Here is a 14,401-nt window from a genome sequence, read left to right as displayed (position 1 = left end):
GTAGTCACAGAGGAGAATTCTTTGGTGCTACAGGTGTCTGACTGCCACACCTTGGGCAAGTCTCCTTAACTACTTCATGCTTGACATACTAACCATTTCTTACAATGAGTATAATACCATCACAACAGCATAAATGATGATTAATTACTGCTTTGCAAATCTTGGGAAAGGACAGGTAAGGGAGAAGCACCTATAAAGTACAAATCATTGGCATTTACAAATTACACTGAACTGCCCAAGAGGAGGATAGACTTCTCTTCCCAGCTTCAAGCCAACAGCCAGCAAGTCAGCCATTTTCCAGTCTAGCATCCTTAATCAGCATGTGCCCTGTTTGCAGAATTAACTTCTGCCAGAATGTGAGTGACAAAACTCACAGCTCAACAAAGCTATTAAAGATACTCACTGTTTGACAGGGGAAGGATGGGGAGAAGAGAAATGCTAGCAGGAATATTTTGTACTTTGGTATGTCTCATGTACCCACAGGCATAGGGGTTGTCACTGAAAGCAATGGGAGTCTTGTCTCTGATTTTATTCAACTTGGAAATGAAGGATTTTATTTCACAGAAAGGTAGAGATGGGCAGATTCAGTGTCTTGCCAAAGTTAACCAGAAGCAGTGGCTGAATCATGGGCAGAAACCAAGGACACCAGCCCTGCCTCTTGTTTTTAAGCACCGGAAAACTTTCCTAAAGTACAAAAAAAGACTTAAGTCCCTATTGCACACTGCTGTCATAACTGAAGATAAAGATGGAGGTGTAACTAGAAGAACTACAGAATAAAAGTCAAGCTCAACTATTTCTTCTTTCCTTTCAATACCAGAAAATGGAAAGTCAGTTCTCACAATATGCTGGCCAGGCGTGGTCTGTATTATCTTTGGTTAATTCCAAATGTCTGAGAAGGAAATTAGCTTTAAGCCGGTTAGACTTGCTAAATGAGATTTGCCTAAGGCCTCACCCCCAGGTGCAGAGTCATGTGCAGATACGACATTCTTTAGGAAGATGCTATTTGTCCAGACAGTCTTAGTAATGGTCAGCAAAATACAACCACCTAACAAGTCATACATAACATTCCCCTCTTGAGCACCTCCCAGTCTCCAAGGAGCTCCCAGTCCATGTCCAAACCAAGAAACTAGTAGGGACAGTACCAGCAGGATCCCTTTTCTCAAGCTCCTGATGAGCAAATGATGGACACACACACAACACTGGCACATCCAGTAGGCAGAATTTCCAGCATCTTTACAGCCTGGTCCACAGCCTTTATTCTCTGGATACTCCAGACTCATCCTACTACCTTCAATCATGGTAAAAGGCAGACTTATTGCTAGTAAGATAAAACAGCCATGAAACACCAATCAGACAGCTATTTACTCTTCTGCTACAGGTGCGCTCAGTTAACTCTGGTTTAGGAACAGCAAGATTTGTCCAAATCATAGCCCTGACTCATGCAGATTGTGGTGAACACCCAGGACATATTTTGGAAAATGCTATTAATAAGGTACCATGCCAATTGTTTGACTCAGAGAACATGAGATTAGCACTGCTACAGGTTGGCATTTTGACTTCTGAATACTTGCAGGCTAATAAAATCAGGAGCTGTCTTTATAACCTATACTGAATAAAATTATCTACCACTTTACTGAAACTACAGTGGCATTTGCTAATGCTGTCAGCTGCTATGTGAAGTCAGTGTTCCTGCAAGAAGTCACACTGACAGCTCTGGTTAGCAAAGTTTTTCACTAACTGCTTTCCCGTAACATCCAACAGGAAAGTAAAGCCGTCTGTATTTTCCATCTTTCATCATACACCTGCCCCAAGAGATGGACACGTCTTATGAAGACAGCTGTGCCTATTCAAAATATTCACTGACATAGCTGGACACACCTTCCAACACCTTGAATACGGTTCGCTTCAGGAGAGTTTGGCTAAAAGGAAGAAACTGTTTGGAAATGTGAAGGCAGGAGATGGATTGGGTAACAGTGATCATGAAATGACTACACCAGCTATTCAAACATAAGGAAGGATCAAATCGAACAGATCAAGGGCAGTGAATCACAAAGGAAAAAAAGACGTTTTAAGCAACTCCACACAGGTCAGCAGGGCTTCATGGGTGGCCAAAAAGTGAAGGAAAGCTACAAGTGCAGGAGATGGAACAAAAACACAAAAGAAAACTATTCTATGGCAAAACAAAGCAGAGACATTTTTTATTATTAAATAAAAGAAAAACCCAAACCAACCACATACTAATGAGTGAAACCACTGACACTGTGAACTCACAAGAGATGAGGGAAGTCCTAAAATGCTGCCTAGAGGCAACCACAGAACCACCATTCACCATGAAAAGGAAAGAGGATGACAACCACACAAGGAACTAAAGACCTGTCAGCCTCATTCAGATTCCCCCAAAAATTGTGAGTTAATTATAAATATCTGAAACACAGATCAGCAGATCTACTTCTGCTAAGAACCAAGCAAATCAAACTGGTCTGATGTGGCTTTTTGTTACAGTATAGCAAATACTGGACAAGGGCAGCATATACTTGTTACACCCTGCAAGTGTTGAGTGCTCGGAGTCACCAGCCTGAGACTCACTTCTTGGCAGTACTTTGTGTGACTAACCACAAAAAAGCACTGAGCTAAGACAGTTTACAAGTATTTCATTAGGTTCAAAGTCATCCAAAATCAATGCCATGAAACTCACTGAATCAAAGTGCTACTGTAATGCTGCTACAGAGACAGCAAAAATAAATATTTCCACACAGAGGTTCATCCCCCAACATCTTATTTGAGTCCCAACAGGCTAAGCCCAGGTACACAGCATTGCTGCAGTGCAAGCCCACATTGCTCTCTGCTGTCCTGACTCTTAGATGGAGGCAAGTCACACCCCACAGTAAAAGCAAAGCAAAGCAAACAATTGGCTATCCAGCTTCCACAGTCAGTTTTCCAGAGCTCTTCTGTCAGAGCTATCAACTTCTATGTACTGTCAGCTGTTGTCTGACACACAGACATGCCTTAGCAGAGGAGATAATCCTCCAAAGCATGAAGCCAGCAATTATTCAACATGTCTGAAAGACCTGCAAAGGAGATTTAGGCTCATTAACTAATTTAGGAACTTTCTGAATCAGTACAATACCTTCACTGGAGAGCCAAAAAGAACCAGGTAAAAAGGATGGAGATATCTCAGGGAACCTGCCTCCACAACCAAGGTCTGCATTTTATCTTTTGCAATGTCTTCAAGCCTTGTGCATTTACCTTTCTTTGATCTGCCCACTGCAGAAAATGGGTGATCCAAGATTTTGGCTGTTCACCTGCCTGCCTGTGCTCAAGTTGAGCAGCAGGAGCTATGCATGTACTCTGAGGCCTTGGCAGTGAAGGCACACTAAGCTAACTCGCATTTTGAACTGAGGTTCATATTTGAAGCCTACTGGTACAGCAGCCTGCTCACAGCAGTCTGCATGGAAGAAGAACAGAATGATCTTCAGTTTCTGTAAAAAGCCAGAAATTTCAAAGCTCACTTTATCTCTAACTGGCCTAAGACCTTTCCTCATCTGCTCTGGTCCTTTTGAAAGCCTTTCTTAGAACATGTAGTGGAATGGAAAGTTTAATGAGTTTTCAAAACTCCAAAATGTTTTATATTGAGCCATACATAATTTTCAATGTGTAAACAGAGCTAAAGTGGCAGTAACATAACAGATCTGTGGGGCACCTTCTGTGCCATACAAAAAAGGAGTCAATACATATTCAACACCATTAATGGAAGCCGAGAGCTGAGGTTTTCAGCAGTACGTACCCTTTTCGACCTGAATCTCCCAGCTTCAGGGATAAGAATTCACACCAAAAGTACATTGTGCACCATCAGTATTTCTGTATCAACAGAACCTCAAAGTTTCAGTTTGGTTCTCTGACTGATCCTGTTACCCATTTTTTAATGCTTGAACACATTTTCAAAGGTGCAACTCAAAACACTGCAAGGGTACCAACAGTGCAAGAAAATATGTAACGAAAACCCTTGATGCTCTACCACTGCTCTTATTCAAGTAAATCCTTTTTCCTTGTGACAATGTACTTCTGCAAATTCTGAATTGTTTCCCACTCATTCATAGGCAATGTCTTCCTCATAGTAATTCTGATTCCCAGGAAATTTATCCAGGATCTTTACAGTTAAAAGCAGAATTAGAACACATCCTTTTATTATCTGCTCCGACAAATTTTCAGTTTATTGGTATCAACACTGTAAGACTTAACATGGTTGGAAGCTCTCTGAGACAAAGAATTTCCTGAAACTTTTTTATTCTTCCATGAGATTTCATATTCAAAAGCCTGACTCCTAGCCAGGACAGATCAGCACAGCTCTACTAAAATGCCAGGAAATGCCACTGATTCACAGGACCTAAGGATCCATCTTGGACACTTGTCTCAGGAAACCACAATGTGAGTTACTATTTTCTCTGTGGTGATGAAAAATGTGCTTGAAAGGTATCTCTGCTTTCTTCTGCTGCTCAAGAACCTATGCATTCCCATTCTCTCCCTAAACAAATCCCTGAGTGTTTCTCCTGTTACTCTCACTACATCTGGTCCTGAGCCAACAAAGTAATTTCAAGCTTCACCACTGACTCGACAACCACATTACTACACTCAGCCCTGCCAATCACAGCTTTTCATGAGGAAATATTAAACAAAGTCTCCCTCTGTCTTAAAGCCTCCTATTATTTTAATGCCCAAACACCTCCCAGTTTACAATCGTTGCCTTCCCAATTCTTGTACAATACAGCAAAGGATTAGTTATCCCAGCACAGAAGGATCACTGAGTCACAGAAAAATTATGCTATTTACTGCAAGTTCCCAGTAGAGTCTTTGGAAACATGTACAGACCTCAATTCAGATGACATCCACCATGCAGCCTCAGCTGATGCTAAGGGTACTTGTCAAACAGGCTCACAGCAGCTACACAACCTTGAGAAGCCCACAAGCAGCACTGGTTAAGGGTTAACTGTTAAAAAAATGCTCCTTAAATACCACCATAGCAGCTTGCTTTCAACAACCTGCAAACTAAAGAATATAACTTAAAGCACCAATAATGCAGAAACGAAAAAAACCCAGCAACTAAGTGACGCTCATTTCTAAAATTCAAGTTTCATTAAAGGCATTCATAACAGAAATCAATGAGAGTTCTTCTGGAGTCACTAAGTGTCACACACATGAAGGATTTCTTTAGAAAAGCTTATTTCTTAAGTAGACAATGAATTTGTTGTAACCTAAGCTTTAAACACTCAAATGGGCTGATTCGATAAATATGAATCTTGAATAAAGAGGCTCTGCCATTCTAGACAGGAAAAAGTTAATTCTGTAACTTTTCTGTGCAGTTTCAACTCCAGCTTCCTGATGCACAGGTTTGAATTACAGGACCAGTGTCTTTCCTTGTGTCTTTTGAAAAAAATACTCTGCTTCTCACTCTTAAAGAAATGAAAGCTATTCCAGGAATAAAGAAGGTTCAGTAGGACAGCTCTTTCTGACACTACAACTCAAAGGAACGTAATAAAACAAGAACTGGCGATGAGCAGAGCAGCATGCAGGTGTGAGAAGGATGGCCTCAGAGCCGAAGTGCAATGTCCCATACAACTATTTCTTTCCCAGCCTCTACCCAGGTGTCTTACCCCCACCTCCGTGCCCAAACTGCTCACAGAGCATCAGAGCAGAGTGATGATGACCCCACGGTAAACCCAAACAGCTTTCACTGGACACCTGCAAGTAGGATTACTTGGATATCAAAGGTTTTTTCCACCTCCACAGTGCAAGTGCACATCCATTTCACTGCAGGCTTCAGAAATATAAATTCCTAAACACATTACACAGCAAGATCATTTAACAATGACTGATATGGGAAAGTCAGTTTTTTCAGAGCAGTCTCACATGATTTGCAGAAAGCAAAAAGAATTGAGACATGCACTGAAAAGCAGGAGAAAAGCAAAAACACTGACTAGCTGTTCCCAAACAGAGCAACATCCATACCATGCACTTAATGAGGCGGGAGTTCTGTGGAAACAAGTAATAATGTGATCCCATAATTAAAGACTGCTTTATAATACGTAGGCAGAAGGCTGCCACAAAGACTGCGCAAACACCCTTTATTCCAGTATTTCCTGAAATGAGCCATTTGACTTGGCAATGTTAAAAGGTTCCTTTAACAGCTTTTTTGGTCTGTGATACATCATCTCTAGATGGAACTGAGGTCAAGTGCATTATGAATCTGAGTAACATTCTGTGCTGCAACATGACAAAAGAGGCACTGTCTGAGCTGCAAGGGCTGACTAGCACTCAGTCTAGTCTATTTCTACAGCCACACCAGCAACACATGTGGAAGTGTACAGAACTTGGAAATCATTAAAAAAAGTTTTCAAATAAATAGGATGTTCAAATTCTGAATAAAATATATAAATACTAAGTCCTTAGTGGCATCTCAGATTCAGTGTGAATGAGAGTGGCATCCCAGAAACAGCACATTAACTGCACTACCCGCTCTAAAGGTTAATTGGGGATGTCAAGGACGCATAGCTGGGCTTTCTGTCTGCCTTACCTCAGTCACATATAACAATGGCAAACTCATTCAAGTCTGGCTTAGAAATCCCATTTTTTAGAGATATATTAACTTTTAATCAGTAGGCACTCTAGTTTTAAATAATCCTTCCTTGGGAGGTGACATTATCTCTATTGTATTTGTACTTCAGCCAAGGAAGAATGCACTTTTTTTTTTACTAATAGGGCTGACACATAATTAATGAGTAGCTTTGAATTTGATCTTTTAAAACCCCCTATTCAGGATTGGAACACTGATTATAATTATAGGTGCTGAGCAAAGAGCTTGTCTTGGTATTCAAAATGCTACATATATAATTCAACTCCAGCTTTTTTTTTTTCCAAGCAGAGATTTTCAGAAGTTCAAAGGGCTTTCTAAGTGGGGGGACTTCATTTAGTAGGGACTGGTCACTTAAAGCAGATACTCAGAAGTGCTCCAACAGCTTTAAGTGGACCACTGTGGCAACTATTCTTATGAATGAAAAAAGGAAACTGGTCTCTGACACAGCAAGCTGTGATTCTTGAAAGTAGTCCTTCATCACTTCAGCAGCACTGTTAACCTCAGGGGGTCTTACTACATAACCACTTGTAAAACCAAGTCATACTGAGCACAGGGCTCAAGCAAACCCATGCAACATTTCCACTGACAATTTTGGTTCTGGAGTAATCTCTTTGACAGTCTTTTTTTTTCAAAAGATACAAGGAAAGCACTTTGGAGCAAGCAAGTACAGCTGCAGCATTAAATAAATTAGAATACACTTGTCAAAACTCCAGACAACGTGTTGGTTTGAGATAGAGAAGGTGTCTGACAACATTAACCTAACTACATAGGCAGAGCCCACTTGAAGTCATTATATTCAAGATTCATAAAAGAGAGCAGAGGGTTTATGAATGCTGCACAAGTTCTGTCCTCAGTATTTGGTGTGCATGTATGGATTATGTGTCTGCATGTATGTGTGTATATATATACACAAAAATTACACAGCCTTTTTTTAAAAAAAAACAGAAATACAAAAGCAAAGTACATGGAAAAGGAGAGGCAGCCAGGACAAAAACATCTAAAGAGCAAATATATTAAAAACTAAACATCCTATTCAATTATAATAGGTTCTACAAGCATTTCCTGAGCACTGTCTCCTACAAGCACAAGACTGCTACTGAATCAGAATGACCACCTGAGATGACACCAAGGGCACAACTGATTTGAGCCTTCATGCCATGTCAACTTATACCTGCAATGCACATAGAACCATAGTCCCACTTAAAGAGATTCCTTTTTTCTTAATCACATCATAGTAGTTTTGACACTGATTCCCTCAGCAGTGGCTGAAGTGCACACTAACTCAGGAAAACGCCTTGAGCTGTCTGCCAAAGACTGAATCAAGCTAATCAGCAGCGTGCCGATGCATGCTGATGTTGACACTTCAAGGATCACAAAATATTCAGTTCAACTGTTTAATCCTTTAATGCTGCTTCCCATCAATCACAGAGCTCACTGTAATTGCAGGTTTCAAAGAGCACCAATAAGACCATTAACAGAGCAACGCATGAGACAGCACAACAAGAAGAGGACTTCAGATGCCAAATCCTTTCTATGCAAAGCCTAATGCCTACAGACTCCTCGCATGCATCAATGTCAAACCACAGGCAGAATTACCTGCATGTGGTTTACAGAGGTACAAGCTGCAAGAGCACACTGCAAGCATAAATCATTTCCTACATGCAATACCAGTCCCTAGAGTTATGTGCAGGCACCTCAAAATCACCACACAATAACCAACAAACAGCAATCAACACAAAAGGAGTCATGGCTACATACAAGGGTACATTGAGCTGATGATGTCTTTAAGGTTAAGGCCTATTTTGCCCAGTTCAAAGGCAAATATGCCAGCAGTAATGGTAACTGAACAAAAGACCTGGGTAACTCTGCCCTAAGGAGAGAGCATTTGGTAAAGGCTGAATCAAAAACCAGAACATCCCCAGCAAGAGAAAACTTCAGCAACTGCAGTTACCTGCAAGTCACTTGAGCACTGTGGTTAGACCTTCTTGTGCACAGAGGAGTCATCTGGCCCAGGCACAGCAGAGAATGCCATCACGATAGCACAGCAGGTCTAACATTGCTGCAGCACAACAAAGTGGTGCTGCAGGCAAGCACAACAACCAGCAATACATTAAGCACATAAGACCTGGTTGTGTGGTCACAGACAGTGAGTTTTCTCTCATTTACATTTACTCGGCCAGTACTACCCTTAAGACAAAGCATATAATGAAAGCACAGCTTTCCCAACTAAGACCATAAATGAAATATTAAACCAGGTAAACAAGACAAGCAAAGAGAACACAACCTGCCATCAGGGAATGTTTTCACTTGTCCTTTCCTTGAAGAATAAATGTTGGGTAAACAAAAAAGAACCAATGGTTGCTAGGGGGTTTATTATTTTCTACATGTTTTACCTTTACAAGAAAATCATTCTCATAATCTTATCCAGTGTGGACTTGGATGATGCACATGCACAGCCTTGCTTTCACCATCCATATCTGTCCAGGACACCAGTTCTGGTTCCAAAACAACACTCAAAATGTTCACCTCTATATTCTATCCCTCTCAACCTCTGAATCATCTGCATTATTCAGTAAATTGCTACAACAAGGATTTCTTTAGAGAAGATTTGCTAAATATGGCACTTATGGAATCCATTTCAGTAAAGGATTTATTTTCTTGTCAGATTAGAAAATAAACTGATAAAATTTCTCTTGCTTTCCAAGACAACGGATGTGCTACACTAATTCTTTATACTTCTTAGCTTCAGGTGAGAGAGTTTTGAAAACATGGAAGCATGTACAGACCATAGAATGCAAATTCCTAATCACCTCTCAAAAAAAATATACACCTTCTAATACTCAGTGCCCTTTAGAGAGAGTAACAGGACTAGTTATATCCAAAATACAACCTAGAACTGGGTCTTATAAACCACATTCTTTGATCACCTTTAATTCATCAAGCAAAATCTAAGAAATTTCTGCAATCAAGAAGGAAATAAGTAAATCCTGCTGCATAAGAGAGGGTCTTTTCCATGCATGCACCCAGCTTGGATGATCCAGAGCCAACAAATATATGTACACAGACACATCTTAAAAAAACAATACTGCCTGCTCCTCTGCAAAACCACAAGCTGGTTATCCTTCCTGCTCCTCCCTTCCCAGATGCTTGGAAAATCCTTCTGAATTTACAAGAGAAAAAGACACAACTGTCCAGCTAAAGACACAGCAGCACCTTTTGTTGGCTACCAAATATATGTTTACTTGGACCAGCTAAGGAACAACCAGAATAATTACTCACTCAAACTGGAAGTTACAATGGGAAAAAGAATTTTCATTTTATGATCTGTTTGACAATAATATAACCTTCAATGTTGTTTTCCAACAATGTATGGCAAAAAAGGGCATAATTCTGGTTTGCAAATGTCCTCGTGAAAAAGTGCTCAATGTACTCCTTTTTCTGCAAAGGCCATGGGAAAAGAAAATCAAATATCTCAGTACTTTCTTGCTGTAACCAAGACTAACTAATGGGGGTGCCTCAGGAGCTGTCATAAAAATATTACCTCTTTTTGGTTCTTCAGAATAGGCTTACTGCATATTTACATATTTAAAACTTTTAAGCCAATACAAGAAAATGAATTTTTTTGATAGATATATTTTTATCCAGAGACTAAAAACTACCAGGGGAAGACACTCCTTTTCAATTAGGTCTTGTCTGCACATTACAACAGGTAAAATCTTAGGAAAAGGTCTTAGATAAAACCAGCAAAAGCCTTCTATTTTGACTCAAGTCTCCAAGGGTTGCTTTGACAGGGTTGTTTTTCTTTGACCAAACATAAAAGACTGAGGTTTTTTTGATTTCAAACTGCTTGCAATGTGCAAGTAGTTCAGTGGAAAGAAAAGAACTGCAAAAGAAAATTTTTTTAAAAAGCAATTTCCTCTAAGCTATGTTAATGAAAGCTTGCCATCCCTTTCAATCTTTGTTTATATTATTCAAGCCATTCTCATTATGGTACATAAAATCAATTCTGCAACAATGCTACACTGTATCTTTTAATCAATATATTTATTAGTAATTATAAAATCCTGCTGCCATGGGAAGAAGAATTTATATTAATAGATAAATATTAAAATACTATTTTTGAAACTTGTCCATCAGACACAAATATTTCAGATTCTTTTCTAAATTAGCTCCTATAACAACATGACAAACTCGGAAAACATTCCCAGCCATCTCAGTGTTGCGCAGATCAGATGTAGCAAAGAATGTTATCTGTGTGCTCTCCTTTAACCTCCTGTTTGCATGCAAAAGCCAAACATGCTTAAAGATTTCAGGATCTTTGTTTTCTATTTTACATACTGTTCCTGACAATTATTATTTCTTAGGTCTTGAGTTTTCCCAATGGAAATCCCTCCATTTCTTTTATCAAACATATCATAGCTTTAATAGGAAATTCTATGTTCAAACCATTAAAGCAGCTTCCTTTGCAAATAGCAGCCTTCTGGGGAAAGGCATTTTATGCACTCCTGTTCTTCTAAACTTTGTTGGTGATGTTCCTTAATTCACCACAAATAGATGCTTGACAACTGTCTTGCCCTCTGCCCCAAATGAATGTTTTGAAACTGGAAAAGACATCAGTACTTTGGTAGGGGTTTTTTCCTATGAGAAATTTTAGTATATTATAGAGTGGCAAACCTCATCAGCTTAAAGGAAAAAATGAGTAAAATGGTAGAGTGGCTGAGATGGTCATAACTTCTTCTAAACTCTTTTTTTTATGGCATCTCTATCAGGCTGGCAATAGATGTAGACAAAGCAGGGCACTTTACCCAGACAACACAGCAGGAAGAAGTGAATAATCCTCAGAGCAATCAGTGCAGAGCTGGGAACTTGACCACAGCTTTCCTTTCCATTCTCAAATAAAAATCAATATAAGGGAAGGTATCTCTGAGAAGTGCATATATTTACCCTATATTTTATACATTTAAGTGCTACCTCTTTTTGGTTCGTGCTTTTCTAAAACACACAGGGTTTTTGCCTCTGTCACACACTACAATCTCAGTGACGTTGTCTCCTGGGTATGAGAAGTGCACTTTGTACAGCACATGCCCTGTTTTTCAGCCACTGTTTACACCTTCAAATGATCTTCACAGCATGTTACTTTTTATGAAGCTTGAGTTCACTTTAGGTGTTATTTGAATGAATCAAAGTGTACCAGTACAAACTACTCCAATATTCAGTTCATAAAAATTAGACACTGATGTTTTGCCTGGCCCTCTCCCCATAACTGCAGCATATGCCTCCAAAACTAAAAGATTTTTTTAAAAAAGCAAACAAGTGCTACTGCAACCTAATGTATGCTGGCACCTACATCACTTCAAAGGTAGGGGCTGAAATGCAACCAGAGTAACTCACCAAGTTTCAGAGTCCTTATGACAAACGTATTCAGACGCCTCACTGCCAACAAGTAACTCGCAGCAGACCAGAGTCCTGTGACAGAATCCTAAAGTGCCTGCTCTGACCACAAGGCCCAGAAACACACTTGGCACTGCATCCCAGCAGCTCTGCAGCTGCAATAATGCAGCATTTGTATACAGGCTAATTGTCTTCCCATCTCTATCAATATCCCCACTTCTGTGTCTTGGAATGTATCAGGGATCATACAACATGCCATTTCACTAGCTACATACAATCACCCAAGTGAAGTTCACACACAAAACAAGGACTAGACACAGCTTTCCATGATCCAGGTGTGATTCAGTATACCATCCCTTACAGCAGAACTCCAAGCCTTTGTTTTTACTTTTTCACAGAACTTCAGTGTATCAGAAATACAGTTCTCTCAAAGCACACAGACTGTCAAATGGCATTTGTCCTTGTTCAACTGAATTTGCAAAATCACAAATCCAGTTTTACAACTGAATTTAAACACATCTGTCGCCAGTGGGCAACACCTGCTGCACATTGCTGAGCCTGTTGCCACTGTACAAGAAGGAAGACTTCCTGTCAGTGCTGCTGCCAGCTTTGGAACTGGGCTGATTTCTGTTGGAAGGTGCTCTTGGCCAACACACATGGCCAAGACACACCCATGTGGCATGTGCACAAGTAAAACTAGTCATGTGGCAGTGCAAAGCAAAGCCAGCAGCAACTCAGTCATGCACACAAATATTCACTAGTCCTCCCTGCAAACTTGACTCCTCCTCTAGCTCCCACTGCCATGAAAACAACAATAAGGGGATTAAAGCAGAGATATCTCACTGTCTTCCTCTCCCTGCTGCTTACAACCTATCAGGCTGGCCTGATCTATTTAAAAAAAAATACATATATAAAAAAAACCCCACATAAGTTTGCAAGCATGTGCTACATCTGCTGATGTCAACAGTTTCAGGCAAGTCTTTTTTAGAGTTTCAGGCCTGTGATTTAAAGATCATAGAGAAGAACTTGATGCAATGTTTGAAGGGGAAAAGTCCTCTCCCTTTCAAATGCAGATACAATAGAAACTGTTTTACACTAACATAAACTTAATTAGACCCTGTAATAGTTAGGTCAAAACATAAGAACATCTTGAACATGCTCTTTGGATGCCAAGGGCTGTCTGGTATATTTAGGCTAATATGCATCATTTTTTACTCTCTGACCTCTCTTTTCAGGACTGCCCAGCAGTGTGCTGTGTTTCACAGCCTGTGGAAATGGCAGGCCATGTGGCTATTCAACAGGATGGGACTAAAGAACCAATGCTGTGGGAAAGAGGAGCGTGGAGTAAGGAGACACTATAGCAAAAAAAACCCAATAAACACAACAATCCAAAAGAAAAGGGTGAAAAATTTCAATGCAGAAGGTAAACAACTACTACAGATCCTCTGATGGGGAATTATTTCAGTTGAAAGATGCAACACAAAGACTGTTTGGGTATGGTACAGGGTGGTGAGCAGCTGGTAGGACATCATACCTCATTACCCACTAACATTAATGTGAACGCCTCACACCTGATCCTCACTCACTTGGAGCACAGTTCACAGTTCTGCCATTAACACAGGAGCTGCTGCAACACACTTATTAAAAAGTACCATTAGCCAAAGTTGTATGTTTTCAGCCCCTCTGAAAGGAAGACCAGCCTGAGACACCTCCAACCAGACAGAACATCTTCTGCAACCTTGAAAGGTAACTTTACCCTCTCAAGGTAAGCAGTATAGGTGTAGGCTGGGGACAACAGCAAACAAACATTGCACTGATGTGTGGGGACAGAAGGGCATGGCAGTAACTGTAGATGAATCACTGCTCAGCACCCCTCCATCCCTGTCCTACTCTGATGGCAGTTGTCCAGAACAACATACATTATCCTGCCTAGCCCAGGCAGCCCTTCCTGCAGCAGTCAGGTGCTGCTACAGCACAAGTAGCTTTATAGCAAGGACACTTAGGTCTTTCCAGCATCCACATAAGCCACATGAAAACTGAAGTCCCAATTCTAAGAGTCAAGTGAGCATTTCCCAGCCTTGCTGTAACTCCACAGACTCCATTCAACATCTCTCTGCAGGCACTAAGCTCTCCACAGGGCTACTCCACCTCTCCAATACTGGCTGAATAAAAAAAGGAAAAGTTCTGGTTAAGGAGCTAAATAACATCCCCAAATCCAGTAAGAAAAATAGTAAATAAATACATACCCCAGAACATTCTCAAAATGTTGATAAAGTTTGGGTTTTCCTGCCTCCAGTGACCTTCTCTCCTAAATTAGCTGCTGAAATCCAAACTGATTTCATTCTCTGTTCTTTTAGCTTTCAAACAGTTCTGACAGTCCCA

General features: G+C 40.3%; 1 protein-coding gene across 40 annotated transcripts in view; it reads right to left on the bottom strand.

Moving 5' to 3' along the window:
- The window catches only part of MAP2 (microtubule associated protein 2), a 224,578-nt gene that overhangs the window by 185,043 nt on the left and 25,134 nt on the right, over positions 1-14,401 (bottom strand). The window lies entirely within an intron of this gene.

This window comes from Pithys albifrons, chromosome 8 (genome assembly GCF_047495875.1).
Source record: "Pithys albifrons albifrons isolate INPA30051 chromosome 8, PitAlb_v1, whole genome shotgun sequence".
NCBI classification, from domain to species: Eukaryota; Metazoa; Chordata; class Aves; order Passeriformes; family Thamnophilidae; genus Pithys; species Pithys albifrons.
Note: the sequence above shows the minus strand (reverse complement) of the source record. Positions and strands in the feature narration are given on the sequence as shown.